The sequence below is a fragment of the Cervus elaphus genome, chromosome 18 (genome assembly GCF_910594005.1).
Source record: "Cervus elaphus chromosome 18, mCerEla1.1, whole genome shotgun sequence".
Lineage (NCBI taxonomy): Eukaryota > Metazoa > Chordata > Mammalia > Artiodactyla > Cervidae > Cervus > Cervus elaphus.
In genome coordinates this window covers 2277118-2295868 of record NC_057832.1, presented here as the reverse complement: position 1 = coordinate 2295868, position 18751 = coordinate 2277118, and positions in this window count along the sequence as shown.

Genomic DNA, 18751 nt, shown 5'->3' with positions numbered 1-18751 from the left:
GGATGTCTGAATCCCCTGTGGAGACCACAGAGAAAGAACCAGTTCCCCACCTCATCGCGACCGGAGGCCTCACATCCTTTGAAAACTCCAGAGGTACGCGGAGATCAGTGCCTCCAAAGGAGACGATGCCTGACTCCTCGTGAAACTTGATAGGAGTCCCAGGATTCCTGTGGCACGTGGAAAGGGACCCTTGGTCTCCCGCCTCAGCTGGAGAGGCGTCCCAATTGCCTTGCCAAGCCTCGAGGAGAATCCCGAGTTGTGTCTCGCAACTAGGCAAGAGTCCTGACGTGGCTGAACAAACACGTGTGTGGAAGGGCCATCCCCGTCGTAACTCGAGAATATACCCCAGGTTCCCGCCGCAACTCGAGAAAAACCATGAGACTTCCCCCTCACCTCGAGATGAGGCCCGATTCCCCTGCACTGCGTGCAGAGCAATTCCGTGTTGCACATCACACATGAAAGGAGCCTTGATTTCCTTGATGGCACTCCAGAGAAACCCCAAGAACACTGTTTCAAGGCTAGAGGGATCCTGAGGTCACTGTAGCAACACGAAAGAGCTCCGTGGACCAAGAATCAACACAAGATGAGAGGTTAGTCCCTGGCTTCGACTCCTGAGGAATACCACCTTACCACAAGCACCTCAAGAGGAGGCTTCTCTCAGCTCTAGGTATGTGAAAGGGATCCTGAGTTTGCGGCCTCAAGTGGAATGGACACCGCGATGCCCTGACTCGAAATAAGGCCGGATATTCCTGCAGTGACTGGAATGCAGGCTCGTCTTGCATCTCCCAAGAAGAAAGGATGTCTGAATCCCCTGTGGAGACCACAGAGAAACACCTAGTTCCCCAACTCATCGCGACCGGAGGCCTCACATCCTTTGAAAACTCCAGAGGTACGCGGAGATCAGTGCCTCCAAAGGAGACGATGCCTGACTCCTCGTGAAAATTGATAGGAGTCCCAGGATTCTTGTGGCACGTGGAAAGGGACCCTTGGTCTCCCGCCTCAGCTGGAGAGGCGTTCCAATTGCCCTGCCAAGCCTCGAGGTGAATCCCAAGTTGTCCCTCGCAACTAGGCAGGAGTCCTGACGTGGCTGAAGAAACACGTGGGTGGAAGGCCCATCCCCGTCGTAACTCGAGAATATACCCCAGGTTCCCGCCGCAACTCGAGAAAAACCATGAGACTTCCCCCTCAAAGCGAGATGAAGCCCGATTCCCCTGTACTGCGTGCAGAGCAATTCCGTCTTGCACATCACACATGAAAGGAGCCTTGATTTCCTTGATGGCCCTCCAGAGAAACCCCAAGACCACTGTTTCAAGGCTAGAGGGATCCTGAGGTCACTGTAGCAACACGAAAGAGCTCCGTGGGCCAAAAATCAACTCGAGATGAGAGGTTAGTCCCTGGCTTCGACTCCAGAGGAATTCCACCTTACCACAAGCACCTCAAGAGGAGGCTTCTCTCAGCTCTAGGTATGTGAGAGGGACCCTGAGTTTGCGGCCTCAAGTGGAATGGACACCGCGATGCCCTGACTCGAAATAAGGCTGGATATCCCTGCAGTGACTGGAATGCAGGCTCGTCTTGCATCTCCCAAGATGAAAGGGTGTCTGAATCCCCTGTGGAGACCACAGAGAAAGACCTAGTTCCCCACCTCATCGCGACAGGAGGCCTCAAATCCTTTGAAAACTCCAGAGGTATGCGGAGATCAGTGCCTCCAAAGGAGACGATGCCTGACTCCTCGTGAAACTTGATAGGAGACCCAGGATTCCTGTGGCACGTGGAAAGGGACACTTGGTCTCCCGTCTCAGCTGGAGAGGCGTCCCAATTGCCCTGCAAAGCCTCGAGGAGAATCCCGAGTTGTCCCTCGCAACTAGGCAGGAGTCCTGACATGGTTGAACACACACGTGTGTGGAAGGGCCATCCCCGTCGTAACTCGAGAATATACCCCAGGTTCCCGCCGCAACTCGAGAAAAACCATGAGACTTCCCCCTCGCCTCGAGATGAGGCCCGATTCCCCTGCACTGCGTGCAGAGCAATTCCGTGTTGCACATCACACATGAAAGGAGCCTTGATTTCCTTGATGGCACTCCAGAGAAACCCCAAGAACACTGTTTCAAGGCTAGAGGGATCCTGAGGTCACTGTAGCAACACGAAAGAGCTCCGTGGACCAAGAATCAACACGAGATGAGAGGTTAGTCCCTGGCTTCGACTCCTGAGGAATACCACCTTACCACAAGAACCTCAAGAGGAGGCTTCTCTCAGCTCTAGGTATGTGAGAGGGATCCTGAGTTTGCGGCCTCAAGTGGAATGGACACCGCGATGCCCTGACTCGAAATAAGGCCGGATATCCCTGCAGTGACTTGAATGCAGGCTCGTCTTGCATCTCCCAAGAAGAAAGGATGTCTGAATCCCCTGTGGAGACCACAGAGAAACAACTAGTTCCCCACCTCAACGCGACCGGAGGCCTCACATCATTTGAAAACTCCAGAGGTACGCGGAGATCAGTGCCTCCAAAGGAGACAATGCCTGACTCCTCGTGAAACTTGATAGGAGTCCCAGGATTCCTGTGGCACGTGGAAAGGGACCCTTGGTCTCCCGTCTCAGGTGGAGAGGCGTCCCAATTGCCTTGCCAAGCCTCGAGGAGAATCCCGAGTTGTGTCTCGCAACTAGGCAAGAGTCCTGACATGGCTGAACAAACACGTGGGTGGAAGGGCCATCCCCGTCGTAACTCGAGAATATACCCCAGGTTCCCGCCGCAACTCGAGAAAAACCATGAGACTTCCCCCTCGCCGCGAGATGAGGCCCGATTCCCCTGCACTGCGTGCAGAGCAATTCTGTGTTGCACATCACACATGAAAGGAGCCTTGATTTCCTTCATGGCACTCCAGAGAAACCCCAAGAACACTGTTTCAAGGCTAGAGGGATCCTGAGGTCACTGTAGCAACACGAAAGAGCTCCGTGGACCAAAAATCAACTCGAGATGAGAGGTTAGTCCCTGGCTTCGACTCCAGAGGAATACCACCTTACCACAAGCACCTCAAGAGGAGGCTTCTCTCAGCTCTAGGTATGTGAGAGGGACCCTGAGTTTGCGGCCTCAAGTGGAATGGACACCGCGATGCCCTGACTCGAAATAAGGCTGGATATCCCTGCAGTGACTGGAATGCAGGCTCGTCTTGCATCTCCCAAGACGAAAGGGTGTCTGAATCCCATGTGGAGACCACAGAGAAAGACCTAGTTCCCCACCTCATCGCAACAGGAGGCCTCAAATCCTTTGAACACTCCAGAGGTATGCGGAGATCAGTGCCTCCAAAGGAGACGATGCCTGACTCCTCGTGAAACTTGATAGGGGACCCAGGATTCCTGTGGCACGTGGAAAGGGACCCTTGGTCTTCCGCCTCAGTTGGAGAGGCGTCCCAATTGCCTTGCCAAGCCTCGAGGAGAATCCCGAGTTGTGTCTCGCAAATAGGCAAGAGTCCTGACGTGGCTGAACAAACACGTGTGTGGAAGGGCCATCCCCGTCGTAACTGGAGAATATACCCCAGGTTCCCGCCGCAACTCGAGAAAAACCATGAGACTTCCCCCTCGCCGCGAGATGAGGCCCGATTCCCCTGCACTGCGTGCAGAGCAATTCCGTGTTGCACATCACACATGAAAGGAGCCTTGATTTCCTTGATGGCACTCCAGAGAAACCCCAAGAACACTGTTTCAAGGCTAGAGGGATCCTGAGGTCACTGTAGCAACACGAAAGAGCTCCGTGGGCCAATAATCAACTCGAAATGAGAGGTTATTCCCTGGCTTCGACTCCTGAGGAATACCACCTTACCACAAGCACCTCAAGAGGAGGCTTCTCTCAGCTCTAGGTATGTGAGAGGGACCCTGAGTTTGCGGCCTCAAGTGGAATGGACACCGCGATGCCCTGACGGGAGATAAGGCTGGATATCCCTGCAGTGACTGGAATGCAGGCTCGTCTTGCATCTCCCAAGAAGAAAGGATGTCTGAATCCCCGGTGTAGACCACAGAGAAACACCTAGTTCCCCACCTCATCGCGACAGGAGGCCTCACATCCTTTGAAAACTCCAGAGGTATGCGGAGATCAGTGCCTCCAAAGGAGACGATGCCTGACTCCTCCTGAAACTTGATAGGAGTCCCAGGATTCCTGTGGCACGTGGAAAGGGACCCTTGGTCTCCCGCCTCAGCTGGAGAGGCATTCCAATTGCCCTGCCAAGCCTCGAGGAGAATCCCGAGTTGTCCCTCGCAACTAGGCAGGAGTCCTGACGTGGCTGAACAAACACGTGGGTGGAAGGGCCATCCCCGTCGTAACTCGAGAATATACCCCAGGTTCCCGCCGCAACTCGAGAAAAACCATGAGACTTCCCCCTCGATGCGAGATGAGGCCCGATTCCCCTGTACTGCGTGCAGAGCAATTCCGTCTTGCACATCACACATGAAAGGAGCCTTGATTTCCTTGATGGCACTCCAGAGAAAGCCCAAGAACACTGTTTCAAGGATAGAGGGATCCTGAGGTCACTGTAGCAACACGAAAGAACTCTGTGGACCAAAAATCAACTCGAAAAGAGAGGTTAGTCCCTGGATTCGTCTCCAGAGGAATACCACCTTACCACAAGCACCTCAAGAGGAGGCTTCTCTCAGCTCTAGGTATGTGAGAGGGACCCTGAGTTTGCGGCCTCAAGTGGAATGGACACCGCGATGCCCTGACTCGAAATAAGGCCGGATATCCCTGCAGTGACTTCAATGCAGGCTCGTCTTGCATCTGCCAGGACGAAAGGATGTCTGAATCCCCTGTGGAAAGCACAGAGAAAGACTTAGTTCCCCACCTCATCGCGACCGATAGCCTCACATCCTTTGAAAACTCCAGAGGTACGCGGAGATCAGTGCCTCCAAAGGAGACGATGCCTGACTCCTCGTGAAACTTGATAGGAGTCCCAGGATTCCTGTGGCACTTGGAAAGCGACCCTTGGTCTCCCGCCTCAGCTGGAGAGGCGTCCCAATTGCCCTGCCAAGCCTCGAGGAGAATCCAGAGTTGTCCCTCGCAAGTAGGCAGGAGTCCTGACGTCGCTGAAGAAACACGTGGGTGGAAGGGCCATCCCCGTCGTAACTCGAGAATATACCCCAGGTTCCCGCCGCAACTCGAGAAAAACCATGAGACTTCCCCCTCGCCGCGAGATGAGGCCCGATTCCCCTGCACTGCGTGCAGAGCAATTCTGTGTTGCACATCACACATGAAAGGAGCCTTGATTTCCTTGATGGCACTCCAGAGAAACCCCAAGAACACTGTTTCAAGGCTAGAGGGATCCTGAGGTCACTGTAGCAACACGAAAGAGCTCCGTGGGCCAAAAATCAACTCGAGATGAGAGGTTAGTCCCTGGCTTCGACTCCAGAGGAATACCACCTTACCACAAGCACCTCAAGAGGAGGCTTCTCTCAGCTCTAGGTATGTGAGAGGGACCCTGAGTTTGCGGCCTCAAGTGGAATGGACACCGCGATGCCCTGACGCGAAATAAGGCTGGATATCCCTGCAGTGACTTGAATGCAGGCTCGTCTTGCATCTCCCAAGATGAAAGGATGTCTGTATCCCCTGTGGAGACCACAGAGAAAGACCTAGTTCCCCACCTCATCGCGACCGGAGGCCTCACATCCTTTGAAAACTCCAGAGGTACGCGGAGATCAGTGCCTCCAAAGGAGACGATGCCTGACTCCTCGTGAAACTTGATAAGAGTCCCAGGATTCCTGTGGCACGTGGAAAGGGACCCTTGGTCTCCCGCCTCAGCTGGAGAGGCGTCCCAATTGCCTTGCCAAGCCTCGAGGAGAATCCCGAGTTGTGTCTCGCAACTAGGCAAGAGTCCTGCCGTGGCTGAACAACCACGTGTGTGGAAGGGCCATCCCCGTCGTAACTGGAGAATATACCCCAGGTTCCCGCCGCAACTCGAGAAAAACCATGAGACTTCCCCCTCGCCGCGAGATGAGGCCCGATTCCCCTGCACTGCGTGCAGAGCAATTCCGTGTTGCACATCACACATGAAAGGAGCCTTGATTTCCTTGATGGCACTACAGAGAAGCCCCAAGAACACTGTTTCAAGGCTAGAGGGATCCTGAGGTCACTGTAGCAACACGAAAGAGCTCCGTGGGCCAATAATCAACTCGAGATGAGAGGTTAGTCCCTGGCTTCGACTCCAGAGGAATACCACCTTACCACAAGCACCTCAAGAGGAGGCTTCTCTCAGCTCTAGGTATGTGAGAGGGACCCTGAGTTTGCGGCCTCAAGTGGAATGGACACCGCGATGCCCTGACGCGAAATAAGGCTGGATATCCCTGCAGTGACTGGAATGCAGGCTCATCTTGCATCTCCCAAGAAGAAAGGATGTCTGAATCCCCTGTGGAGACCACAGAGAAAGACCTAGTTCCCCACCTCATCGCGACCGGAGGCCTCACATCCTTTGAAAACTCCAGAGGTACGCGGAGATCAGTGCCTCCAAAGGAGACGATGCCTGACTCCTCGTGAAACTTGATAGGAGTCCCAGGATTCCTGTGGCACGTGGAAAGGGACCCTTGGTCTCCCGCCTCAGCTGGAGGGGCGTCCCAATTGCCTTGCCAAGCCTCGAGGAGAATCCCGAGTTGTGTCTCGCAACTAGGCAAGAGTCCTGACGTGGCTGAACAAACACGTGTGTGGAAGGGCCATCCCCGTCGTAACTCGAGAATATACCCCAGGTTCCCGCCGCAACTCGAGAAAAACCATGAGACTTCCCCCTCGCCGCGAGATGAGGCCCGATTCCCCTGCACTGCTTGCAGAGCAATTCTGTGTTGCACATCACACATGAAAGGAGCCTTGATTTCCTTCATGGCACTCCAGAGAATCCCCAAGAACACTGTTTCAAGGCTAGAGGGATCCTGAGGTCACTGTAACAACACGAAAGAGCTCCGTGGACCAAAAATCAACTCGAGATGAGAGGTTAGTCCCTGGCTTCGACTCCAGAGGAATACCACCTTACCACAAGCACCTCAAGAGGAGGCTTCTCTCAGCTCTAGGTATGTGAGAGGGACCCTGAGTTTGCGGCCTCAAGTGGAATGGACACCGCGATGCCCTGACTCGAAATAAGGCCGGATATCCCTGCAGTGACTGGAATGCAGGCTCGTCTTGCATCTCCCAAGACGAAAGGGTGTCTGAATCCCCTGTGGAGACCACAGAGAAAGACCTAGTTCCCCACCTCATCGCGACAGGAGGCCTCAAATCCTTTGAAAACTCCAGAGGTATGCGGACATCAGTGCCTCCAAAGGAGACGATGCCTGACTCCTCGTGAAACTTGATAGGAGACCCAGGATTCCGGTGGCACGTGGCAAGGGATCCTTGGTCTCCCGTCTCAGCTGGAGAGGCGTCCCAATTGCCCTGCAAAGCCTCGAGGAGAATCCAGAGTTGTCCCTCGCAAGTAGGCAGGAGTCCTGACGTCGCTGAAGAAACACGTGGGTGGAAGGGCCATCCCCGTCGTAACTCGAGAATATACCCCAGGTTCCCGCCGCAACTCGAGAAAAACCATGAGACTTCCCCCTCGCCGCGAGATGAGGCCCGATTCCCCTGCACTGCGTGTAGAGCAATTCCGTGTTGCACATCACACATGAAAGGAGCCTTGATTTCCTTGATGGCACTCCAGAGAAACCCCAGGAACACTGTCTCAAGGCTAGAGGGATCCTGAGGTCACTGTAGGAACACGAAAGAGCTCCGTGGACCAAGAATCAACACGAGATGAGAGGTTAGTCCCTGGCTTCGTCTCCTGAGGAATACCACCTTACCACAAACACCTCAAGAGGAGGCTTCTCTCAGCTCTAGGTATGTGAGAGGGACCCTGAGTTTGAGGCCTCAAGTGGAATGGACACCGCGATGCCCTGACTCGAAATAAGGCCGGATATCCCTGCAGTGACTTGAATGCAGGCTCGTCTTGCATCTCCCAAGAAGAAAGGATGTCTGAATCCCCTGTGGAGACCACAGAGAAAGACCTAGTTCCCCACCTCATGGCGACCGGAGGCCTCACATCCTTTGAAAAATCCAGAGGTACGCGGAAATCAGTGCCTCCAAAGGAGACGATGCCTGACTCCTCGTGAAACTTGATAGGAGTCCCAGGATTCCTGTGGCACGTGGAAAGGGACCCTTGGTCTCCCGCCTCAGCTGGAGAGGCGTCCCAATTGCCTTGCCAAGCCTCGAGGAGAATCCCGAGTTGTGTCTCGCAACTAGGCAAGAGTCCTGACGTGGCTGAACAAACACGTGTGTGGAAGGGCCATCCCCGTCGTAACTCGAGAATATACCCCAGGTTCCCGCCGCAACTCGAGAAAAACCATGAGACTTCCCCCTCGCCGCGAGATGAGGCCCGATTCCCCTGCACTCCGTTCAGAGCAATTCTGTGTTGCACATCACACATGAAAGGAGCCTTGATTTCCTCCATGGCACTCCAGAGAAACCCCAAGAACACTGTTTCAAGGCTAGAGGGATCCTGAGGTCACTGTAGCAACACGAAAGAGCTCCGTGGACCAAAAATCAACTCGAGATGAGAGGTTAGTCCCTGGCTTCGACTCCAGAGGAATACCACCTTACCACAAGCACCTCAAGAGGAGGCTTCTCTCAGCTCTAGGTATGTGAGAGGGACCCTGAGTTTGCGGCCTCAAGTGGAATGGACACCACGATGCCCTGACTCGAAATAAGGCCGGATATCCCTGCAGTGACTGGAATGCAGGCTCGTCTTGCATCTCCCAAGACGAAAGGATGTCTGAATCCCCTGTGGAGACCACAGAGAAAGACCTAGTTCCCCACCTCATCGCGACAGGAGGCCTCAAATCCTTTGAAAACTCCAGAGGTATGCGGAGATCAGTGCCTCCAAAGGAGACGATGCCTGACTCCTCGTGAAACTTGATAGGAGACCCAGGATTCCTGTGGCACGTGGAAAGGGACACTTGGTCTCCCGTCTCAGCTGGAGAGGCGTCCCAATTGCCCTGCCAAGCCTCGAGGAGAATCCCGAGTTGTCCCTCGCAACTAGGCAGGAGTCCTGACATGGCTGAACACACACGTGTGTGGAAGGGCCATCCCCGTCGTAACTCGAGAATATACCCCAGGTTCCCGCCGCAACTCGAGAAAAACCATGAGACTTCCCCCTCGCCGCGAGATGAGGCCCGATTCCCCTGCACTGCGTGCAGAGCAATTCCGTGTTGCACATCACACATGAAAGGAGCCTTGATTTCCTTGATGGCACTCCAGAGAAACCCCAAGAACACTGTTTCAAGGCTAGAGGGATCCTGAGATCACTGTAGCAACACGAAAAAGCTCCGTGGGCCAAAAATCAACTCGAAATGAGAGGTTAGTCCCTGGCTTCGACTCCAGAGGAATACCACCTTACCACAAGCACCTCAAGAGGAGGCTTCTCTCAGCTCTAGGTATGTGAGAGGGACCCTGAGTTTGCGGCCTCAAGTGGAATGGACACCGCGATGCCCTGACGCGAAATAAGGCTGGATATCCCTGCAGTGACATGAATGCAGGCTCGTCTTGCATCTCCCAAGATGAAAGGATGTCTGTATCCCCTGTGGAGACCACAGAGAAACACCTAGTTCTCCACCTCATCGCGACCGGAGGCCTCACATCCTTTGAAAACTCCAGAGGTACGCGAAGATCAGTGCCTCCAAAGGAGACGATGCCTGACTCCTCGTGAAACTTGATAGGAGTCCCAGGATTCCTGTGGCACGTGGAAAGGGACACTTGGTCTCCCGCCTCAGCTGGAGAGGCGTCCCAATTGCCTTGCCAAGCCTCGAGGAGAATCCCGAGTTGTGTCTCGCAACTAGGCAAGAGTCCTGACGTGGCTGAACAAACACGTGTGTGGAAGGGCCATCCCCGTCGTAACTCGAGAATATACCCCAGGTTCCCGCCGCAACTCGAGAAAAACCATGAGACTTCCCCCTCGCCGCGAGATGAGGCCCGATTCCCCTGCACTGTGTGCAGAGCAATTCCATGTTGCACATCAAACATGAAAGGAGCCTTGATTTCCTTGATGGCACTCCAGAGAAACCACAAGAACACTGTTTCAAGGCTAGAGGGATCCTGAGGTCACTGTAGCAACACGAAAGAGCTCCGTTGACCAAGAATCAACACGAGATGAGAGGTTAGTCCCTGGCTTCGACTCCTGAGGAATACCACCTTACCACAAGCACCTCAAGAGGAGGCTTCTCTCAGCTCTAGGTATGTGAGAGGGATCCTGAGTTTGCGGCCTCAAGTGGAATGGACACCGCGATGCCCTGACTCGAAATAAGGCCGGATATCCCTGCAGTGACTTGAATGCAGGCTCGTCTTGCATCTCCCAAGAAGAAAGGATGTCTGAATCCCCTGTGGAGACCACAGAGAAACACCTAGTTCCCCACCTCATCGCGACCGGAGGCCTCACATCCTTTGAAAACTCCAGAGGTACGCGGAGATCAGTGCCTCCAAAGGAGACGATGCCTGACTCCTCGTGAAACTTGATAGGAGTCCCAGGATTCTTGTGGCACGTGGAAAGGGACCCTTGGTCTCCCGCCTCAGCTGGAGAGGCGTTCCAATTGCCCTGCCAAGCCTCGAGGAGAATCCCGAGTTGTCCCTCGCAACTAGGCAGGAGTCCTGACGTGGCTGAACAAACACGTGGGTGGAAGGGCCATCCCCGTCGTAACTCGAGAATATACCCCAGGTTCCCGCCGCAACTCGAGAAAAACCATGAGACTTCCCCCTCACCGCGAGATGAGGCCCGATTCCCCTGTACTGCGTGCAGAGCAATTCCCTCTTGCACATCACACGTGAAAGGAGCCTTGATTTCCTTGATGGCACTCCAGAGAAACCCCAAGAACACTGTTTCAAGGATAGAGGGATCCTGAGGTCACTGTAGCAACAAGAAAGAACTCTGTGGACCAAAAATCAACTCGAAAAGAGAGGTTAGTCCCTGGATTCGTCTCCAGAGGAATACCACCTTACCACAAGCACCTCAAGAGGAGGCTTCTCTCAGCTCTAGGTATGTGAGAGGGACCCTGAGTTTGCGGCCTCAAGTGGAATGGACACCGCGATGCCCTGACTCGAAATAAGGCCGGATATCCCTGCAGTGACTTCAATGCAGGCTCGTCTTGCATCTCCCAGGACGAAAGGATGTCTGAATCCCCTGTGGAAAGCATAGAGAAAGACTTAGTTCCCCACCTCATCGCGACCAATAGCCTCACATTCTTTGAAAACTCCAGAGGTACGCGGAGATCAGTGCCTCCAAAGGAGACGATGCCTGACTCCTCGTGAAACTTGATAGGAGTCCCAGGATTCCTGTGGCACTTGGAAAGGGACACTTGGTCTCCCGCCTCAGCTGCAGAGGCGTCCCAATTGCCCTGCCAAGCCTCGAGGAGAATCCAGAGTTGTCCCTCGCAACTAGGCAGGAGTCCTAACGTCGCTGAAGAAACACGTGGGTGGAAGGGCCATCCCCGTCGTAACTCGAGAATATACCCCAGGTTCCCGCGCAACTCGAGAAAAACCATGAGACTTCCCCCTCGCCGCGAGATGAGGCCCGATTCCCCTGCACTGCGTGCAGAGCAATTCCGTGTTGCACATCACACATGAAAGGAGCCTTGATTTCCTTGATGGCACTCCAGAGAAACCCCAAGAACACTGTTTCAAGGCTAGAGGGATCCTGAGGTCACTGTAGCAACACGAAAGAGCTCCGTGGGCCAAAAATCAACTCGAGATGAGAGGTTAGTCCCTGGCTTCGACTCCAGGGGAATACCACCTTACCACAAGCACCTCAAGAGGAGGCTTCTCTCAGCTCTAGGTATGTGAGAGGGACCCTGAGTTTGCGGCCTCAAGTGGAATGGACACCGCGATGCCCTGACGCGAAATAAGGCTGGATATCCCTGCAGTGACTTGAATGCAGGCTCGTCTTGCATCTCCCAAGATGAAAGGATGTCTGAATCCCCTGTGGAGACCATAGAGAAAGAACCAGTTCCCCACCTCATCGCGACCGGAGGCCTCACATCCTTTGAAAACTCCAGAGGTACGCGGAGATCAGTGCCTCCAAAGGAGACGATGTCTGACTCCTCGTGAAACTTGATAGGAGTCCCAGGATTCCTGTGGCACGTGGAAAGGGACCCTTGGTCTCCCGCCTCAGCTGGAGAGGCGTCCCAATTGCCTTGCCAAGCCTCGAGGAGAATCCCGAGTTGTGTCTCGCAACTAGGCAAGAGTCCTGACGTGGCTGAACAAACACGTGTGTGGAAGGGCCATCCCCGTCGTAACTCGAGAATATACCCCAGGTTCCCGCCGCAACTCGAGAAAAACCATGAGACTTCCCCCTCACCGCGAGATGAGGCCCGATTCCCCTGCATTGCGTGCAGAGCAATTCTGTGTTGCACATCACACATGAAAGGAGCGTTGATTTCCTTCATGGCACTCCAGAGAAACCCCAAAAACACTGTTTCAAGGCTAGAGGGATCCTGAGGTCACTGTAGCAACAAGAAAGAGCTCCGTGGACCAAAAATCAACTCGAGATGAGAGGTTAGTCCCTGGCTTCGACTCCTGAGGAATACCACCTTACCACAAGCACCTCAAGAGGAGGCTTCTCTCAGCTCTAGGTATGTGAGAGGGATCCTGAGTTTGCGGCCTCAAGAGGAATGGACACCGCGATCCCCTGACTCGAAATAAGGCCGGATATCCCTGCAGTGACTTGAATGCAGGCTCGTCTTGCATCTCCCAAGAAGAAAGGATGTCTGAATCCCCTGTGGAGACCACAGAGAAACACCTAGTTCCCCACCTCATCGAGACCGGAGGCCTCACATCCTTTGAAAACTCCAGAGGTACGCGGAGATCAGTGCCTCCAAAGGAGACGATGCCTGACTCCTCGTGAAACTTGATAGGAGTCCCAGGATTCTTGTGGCACGTGGAAAGGGACCCTTGGTCTCCCGCCTCAGCTGGAGAGGCGTTCCAATTGCCCTGCCAAGCCTCGAGGAGAATCCAGAGTTGTCCCTCGCAACTAGGCAGGAGTCCTGACGTCGCTGAACAAACACGTGGGTGGAAGGGCCATCCCCGTCGTAACTTGAGAATATACCCCAGGTTCCCGCCGCAACTCGAGAAAAACCATGAGACTTCCCCTCGATGCGAGATGAGGCCCGATTCCCCTGCACTGCGTGCAGAGCAATTCCCTCTTGCACATCACACATGAAAGGAGCCTTGATTTCCTTGATGGCACTCCAGAGAAACCCCAAGAACACTGTTTCAAGGATAGAGGGATCCTGAGGTCACTGTAGCAACAAGAAAGAACTCTGTGGACCAAAAATCAACTCGAAAAGAGAGGTTAGTCCCTGGATTCGTCTCCAGAGGAATACCACCTTACCACAAGCACCTCAAGAGGAGGCTTCTCTCAGCTCTAGGTATGTGAGAGGGACCCTGAGTTTGCGGCCTCAAGTGGAATGGACACCGCGATGCCCTGACTCGAAATAAGGCCGGATATCCCTGCAGTGACTTCAATGCAGGCTCGTCTTGCATCTCCCAGGACGAAAAGATGTCTGAATCCCCTGTGGAAAGCACAGAGAAAGACTTAGTTCCCCACCTCATCGCGACCAATAGCCTCACATTCTTTGAAAACTCCAGAGGTACGCGGAGATCAGTGCCTCCAAAGGAGACGATGCCTGACTCCTCGTGAAACTTGATAGGAGACCCAGGATTCCTGTGGCACTTGGAAAGGGACCCTTGGTCTCCCGCCTCAGCTGGAGAGGCGTCCCAATTGCCCTGCCAAGCCTCGAGGAGAATCCAGATTTGTCCCTCGCAAGTAGGCAGGAGTCCTAACGTCGCTGAAGAAACACGTGGGTGGAAGGGCCATCCCCGTCGTAACTCGAGAATATACCCCAGGTTCCCGCCGCAACTCGAGAAAAACGATGAGACTTCCCCCTCGCCGCGAGATGAGGCCCGATTCCCCTACACTGCGTGCAGAGCAATTCCGTGTTGCACATCACACATGAAAGGAGCCTTGATTTCCTTGATGGCACTCCAGAGAAACCCCAAGAACACTGTTTCAAGGCTAGAGGGATCCTGAGGTCACTGTAGCAACACGAAAGAGCTCCGTGGGCCAAAAATCAACTCGAGATGAGAGGTTAGTTCCTGGCTTCGACTCCAGAGGAATACCACCTTACCACAAGCACCTCAAGAGGAGGCTTCTCTCAGCTCTAGGTATGTGAGAGGGACCCTGAGTTTGCGGCCTCAAGTGGAATGGACACCGCGATGCCCTGACTCGAAATAAGGCCGGATATCCCTGCAGTGACTGGAATGCAGGCTCGTCTTGCATCTCCCAAGACGAAAGGGTGTCTGAATCCCCTGTGGAGACCACAGAGAAAGACCTAGTTCCCCACCTCATCGCGACAGGAGGCCTCACATCCTTTGAAAACTCCAGAGGTACGCGGAGATCAGTGCCTCCAAAGGAGACGATGCCTGACTCCTCGTGAAACTTGATAGGAGACCCAGGATTCCTGTGGCACTTGGAAAGGGATCCTTGGTCTCCCGTCTCAGCTGGAGAGGCGTCCCAATTGCCCTGCCAAGCCTCGAGGAGAATCCCGAGTTGTCCCTCGCAAGTAGGCAGGAGTCCTGACGTCGCTGAAGAAACACGTGGGTGGAAGGGCCATCCCCGTCGTAACTCGAGAATATACCCCAGGTTCCCGCCGCAACTCGAGAAAAACCATGAGACTTCCCCCTCGCCGCGAGATGAGGCCCGATTCCCCTGCACTGCGTGCAGAGCAATACCATGTTGCACATCTAACATGAAAGGAGCCTTGATTTCCTTGATGGCACTCCAGAGAAACCACAAGAACACTGTTTCAAGGATAGAGGGATCCTGAGGTCACTGTAGCAACACGAAAGAGCTCCGTTGACAAAGAATCAACACGAGATGAGAGGTTAGTCCCTGGCTTCGACTCCTGAGGAATACCACCTTACCACAAGCACCTCAAGAGGAGGCTTCTCTCAGCTCTAGGTATGTGAGAGGGATCCTGAGTTTGCGGCCTCAAGTGGAATGGACACCGCGATGCCCTGACTCGAAATAAGGCCGGATATCCCTGCAGTGACTTGAATGCAGGCTCGTCTTGCATCTCCCAAGAAGAAAGGATGTCTGAATCCCCTGTGGAGACCACAGAGAAACACCTAGTTCCCAACCTCATCGCGACCGGAGGCCTCACATCCTTTGAAAACTCCAGAGGTACGCGGAGATCAGTGCCTCCAAAGGAGACGATGCCTGACTCCTCGTGAAACTTGATAGGAGTCCCAGGATTCTTTTGGCACGTGGAAAGGGACACTTGGTCTCCCGCCTCAGCTGGAGAGGCGTTCCAATTGCCCTGCCAAGCCTCGAGGAGAATCCCGAGTTGTCCCTCGCAACTAGGCAGGAGTCCTGACGTGGCTGAACAAACACGTGGGTGGAAGGGCCATCCCCGTCGTAACTCGAGAATATACCCCAGGTTCCCACCGCAACTCGAGAAAAACCATAAGACTTCCCCCTCACCGCGAGATGAGGCCCGATTCCCCTGTACTGCGTGCAGAGCAATTCCCTCTTGCACATCACACATGAAAGGAGCCTTGATTTCCTTGATGGCACTCCAGAGAAACCCCAAGAACACTGTTTCAAGGATAGAGGGATCCTGAGGTCACTGTAGCAACACGAAAGAACTCTGTGGACCAAAAATCAACTCGAAAAGAGAGGTTAGTCCCTGGATTCGTCTCCAGAGGAATACCACCTTACCACAAGCACCTCAAGAGGAGGCTTCTCTCAGCTCTAGGTATGTGAGAGGGACCCTGAGTTTGCGGCCTCAAGTGGAATGGACACCGCGATGCCCTGACTCGAAATAAGGCCGGATATCCCTGCAGTGACTTCAATGCAGGCTCGTCTTGCATCTCCCAGGATGAAAGGATGTCTGAATCCCTGTGGAAAGCACAGAGAAAGACTTAGTTCCCCACCTCATCGCGACCAATAGCCTCACCTTCTTTGAAAACTCCAGAGGTACGCGGAGATCAGTGCCTCCAAAGGAGACGATGCCTGACTCCTCGTGAAACTTGATAGGAGTCCCAGGATTCCTGTGGCACTTGGAAAGGGACACTTGGTCTCCCGCCTCAGCTGCAGAGGCGTCCCAATTGCCCTGCCAAGCCTCGAGGAGAATCCAGAGTTGTCCCTCGCAACTAGGCAGGAGTCCTGACGTCGCTGAAGAAACACGTGGGTGGAAGGGCCATCCCCGTCGTAACTCGAGAATATACCCCAGGTTCCCGCCGCAACTCGAGAAAAACCATGAGACTTCCCCCTCGCCGCGAGATGAGGCCCGATTCCCCTGCACTGCGTGCAGAGCAATTCCGTGTTGCACATCACACATGAAAGGAGCCTTGATTTCCTTGATGGCACTCCAGAGAAACCCCAAGAACACTGTTTCAAGGCTAGAGGGATCCTGAGGTCACTGTAGCAACACGAAAGAGCTCCGTGGGCCAAAAATCAACTCGAGATGAGAGGTTAGTCCCTGGCTTCGACTCCAGGGGAATACCACCTTACCACAAGCACCTCAAGAGGAGGCTTCTCTCAGCTCTAGGTATGTGAGAGGGACCCTGAGTTTGCGGCCTCAAGTGGAATGGACACCGCGATGCCATGACGCGAAATAAGGCTGGATATCCCTGCAGTGACTTGAATGCAGGCTCGTCTTGCATCTCCCAAGACGAAAGGATGTCTGAATCCCCTGTGGAGACCATAGAGAAAGAACCAGTTCCCCACCTCATCGCGACCGGAGGCCTCACATCCTTTGAAAACTCCAGAGGTACGCGGAGATCAGTGCCTCCAAAGGAGACGATGCCTGACTCCTCGTGAAACTTGATAGGAGTCCCAGGATTCCTGTGGCACGTGGAAAGGGACCCTTGGTCTCCCGCCTCAGCTGGAGAGGCGTCCCAATTGCCTTGCCAAGCCTCGAGGAGAATCCCGAGTTGTGTCTCGCAACTAGGCAAGAGTCCTGACGTGGCTGAACAAACACGTGTGTGGAAGGGCCATCCCCGTCGTAACTCGAGAATATACCCCAGGTTCCCGCCGCAACTCGAGAAAAACCATGAGACTTCCCCCTCACCGCGAGATGAGGCCCGATTCCCCTGCATTGCGTGCAGAGCAATTCTGTGTTGCACATCACACATGAAAGGAGCCTTGATTTCCTTCATGGCACTCCAGAGAAACCCCAAAAACACTGTTTCAAGGCTAGAGGGATCCTGAGGTCACTGTAGCAACAAGAAAGAGCTCCGTGGACCAAAAATCAACTCGAGATGAGAGGTTAGTCCCTGGCTTCGACTCCAGAGGAATACCACCTTACCACAAGCACCTCAAGAGGAGGCTTCTCTCAGCTCTAGTTATGTGAGAGGGACCCTGAGTTTGCGGCCTCAAGTGGAATGGACACCGCGATGCCCTGACTCGAAATAAGGCCGGATATCCCTGCAGTGACTTGAATGCAGGCTCGTCTTGCATCTCCCAAGACGAAAGGGTGTCTGAATCCCCTGTGGAGACCACAGAGAAACACCTAGTTCCCCACCTCATCGCGACAGGAGGCCTCAAATCCTTTGAAAACTCCAGAGGTATGCGGAGATGAGTGCCTCCAAAGGAGACGATGCCTGACTCCTCGTGAAACTTGATAGGAGACCCAGGATTCCTGTGGCACGTGGAAAGGGACCCTTGGTCTCCCGTCTCAGCTGGAGAGGCGTCCCAATTGCCCTGCAAAGCCTCGAGGAGAATCCCGAGTTGTCCCTCGCAACTAGGCAGGAGTCCTGACATGGCTGAACACACACGTGTGTGGAAGGGCCATCCCCGTCGTAACTCGAGAATATACCCCAGGTTCCCGCCGCAACTCGAGAAAAACCATGAGACTTCCCCCTCGCCGCGAGATGAGGCCCGATTCCCCTGCACTGCGTGCAGAGCAATTCTGTGTTGCACATCACACATGAAAGGAGCCTTGATTTTCTTGATGGCACTTCAGAGAACCCCAAGAACACTGTTTCAAGGCTAGAGGGAACCTGAGGTCACTGTAGCAACACGAAGGAGCTCCGTGGACCAAGAATCAACACGAGATGAGAGGTTAGTCCCTGGCTTCGACTCCTGAGGAATACCACCTTACCACAAGCACCTCAAGAGGAGGCTTCTCTCAGCTCTAGGTATGTGAGAGGGATCCTGAGTTTGCGGCCTCAAGTGGAATGGACACCGCGATCCCCTGACTCGAAATAAGGCCGGATATCCCTGCAGTGACTTGAATGCAGGCTCGTCTTGCATCTCCCAAGAAGAAAGGATGTCTGAATCCCCTGTGGAGACCACAGAGAAACACCTAGTTCCCCACCTCATCGAGACCGGAGGCCTCACATCCTTTGAAAACACCAGAGGTACGCGGAGATTAGTGCCTCCAAAGGAGACGATGCCTGACTCCTCGTGAAACTTGATAGGAGTCCCAGGATTCCTGTGGCACGTGGAAAGGGACCCTTGGTCTCCCGCCTCAGCTGGAGAGGCGTCCCAATTGCCTTGCCAAGCCTCGAGGAGAATCCCGAGTTGTGTCTCGCAACTAGGCAAGAGTCCTGACGTGGCTGAACAAACACGTGTGTGGAAGGGCCATCCCCGTCGTAACTCGAGAATATACCCCAGGTTCCCGCCGCAACTCGAGAAAAACCATGAGACTTCCCCCTCACCTCGAGATGAGGCCCGATTCCCCTGCACTGCGTGCAGAGCAATTCCGTGTTGCA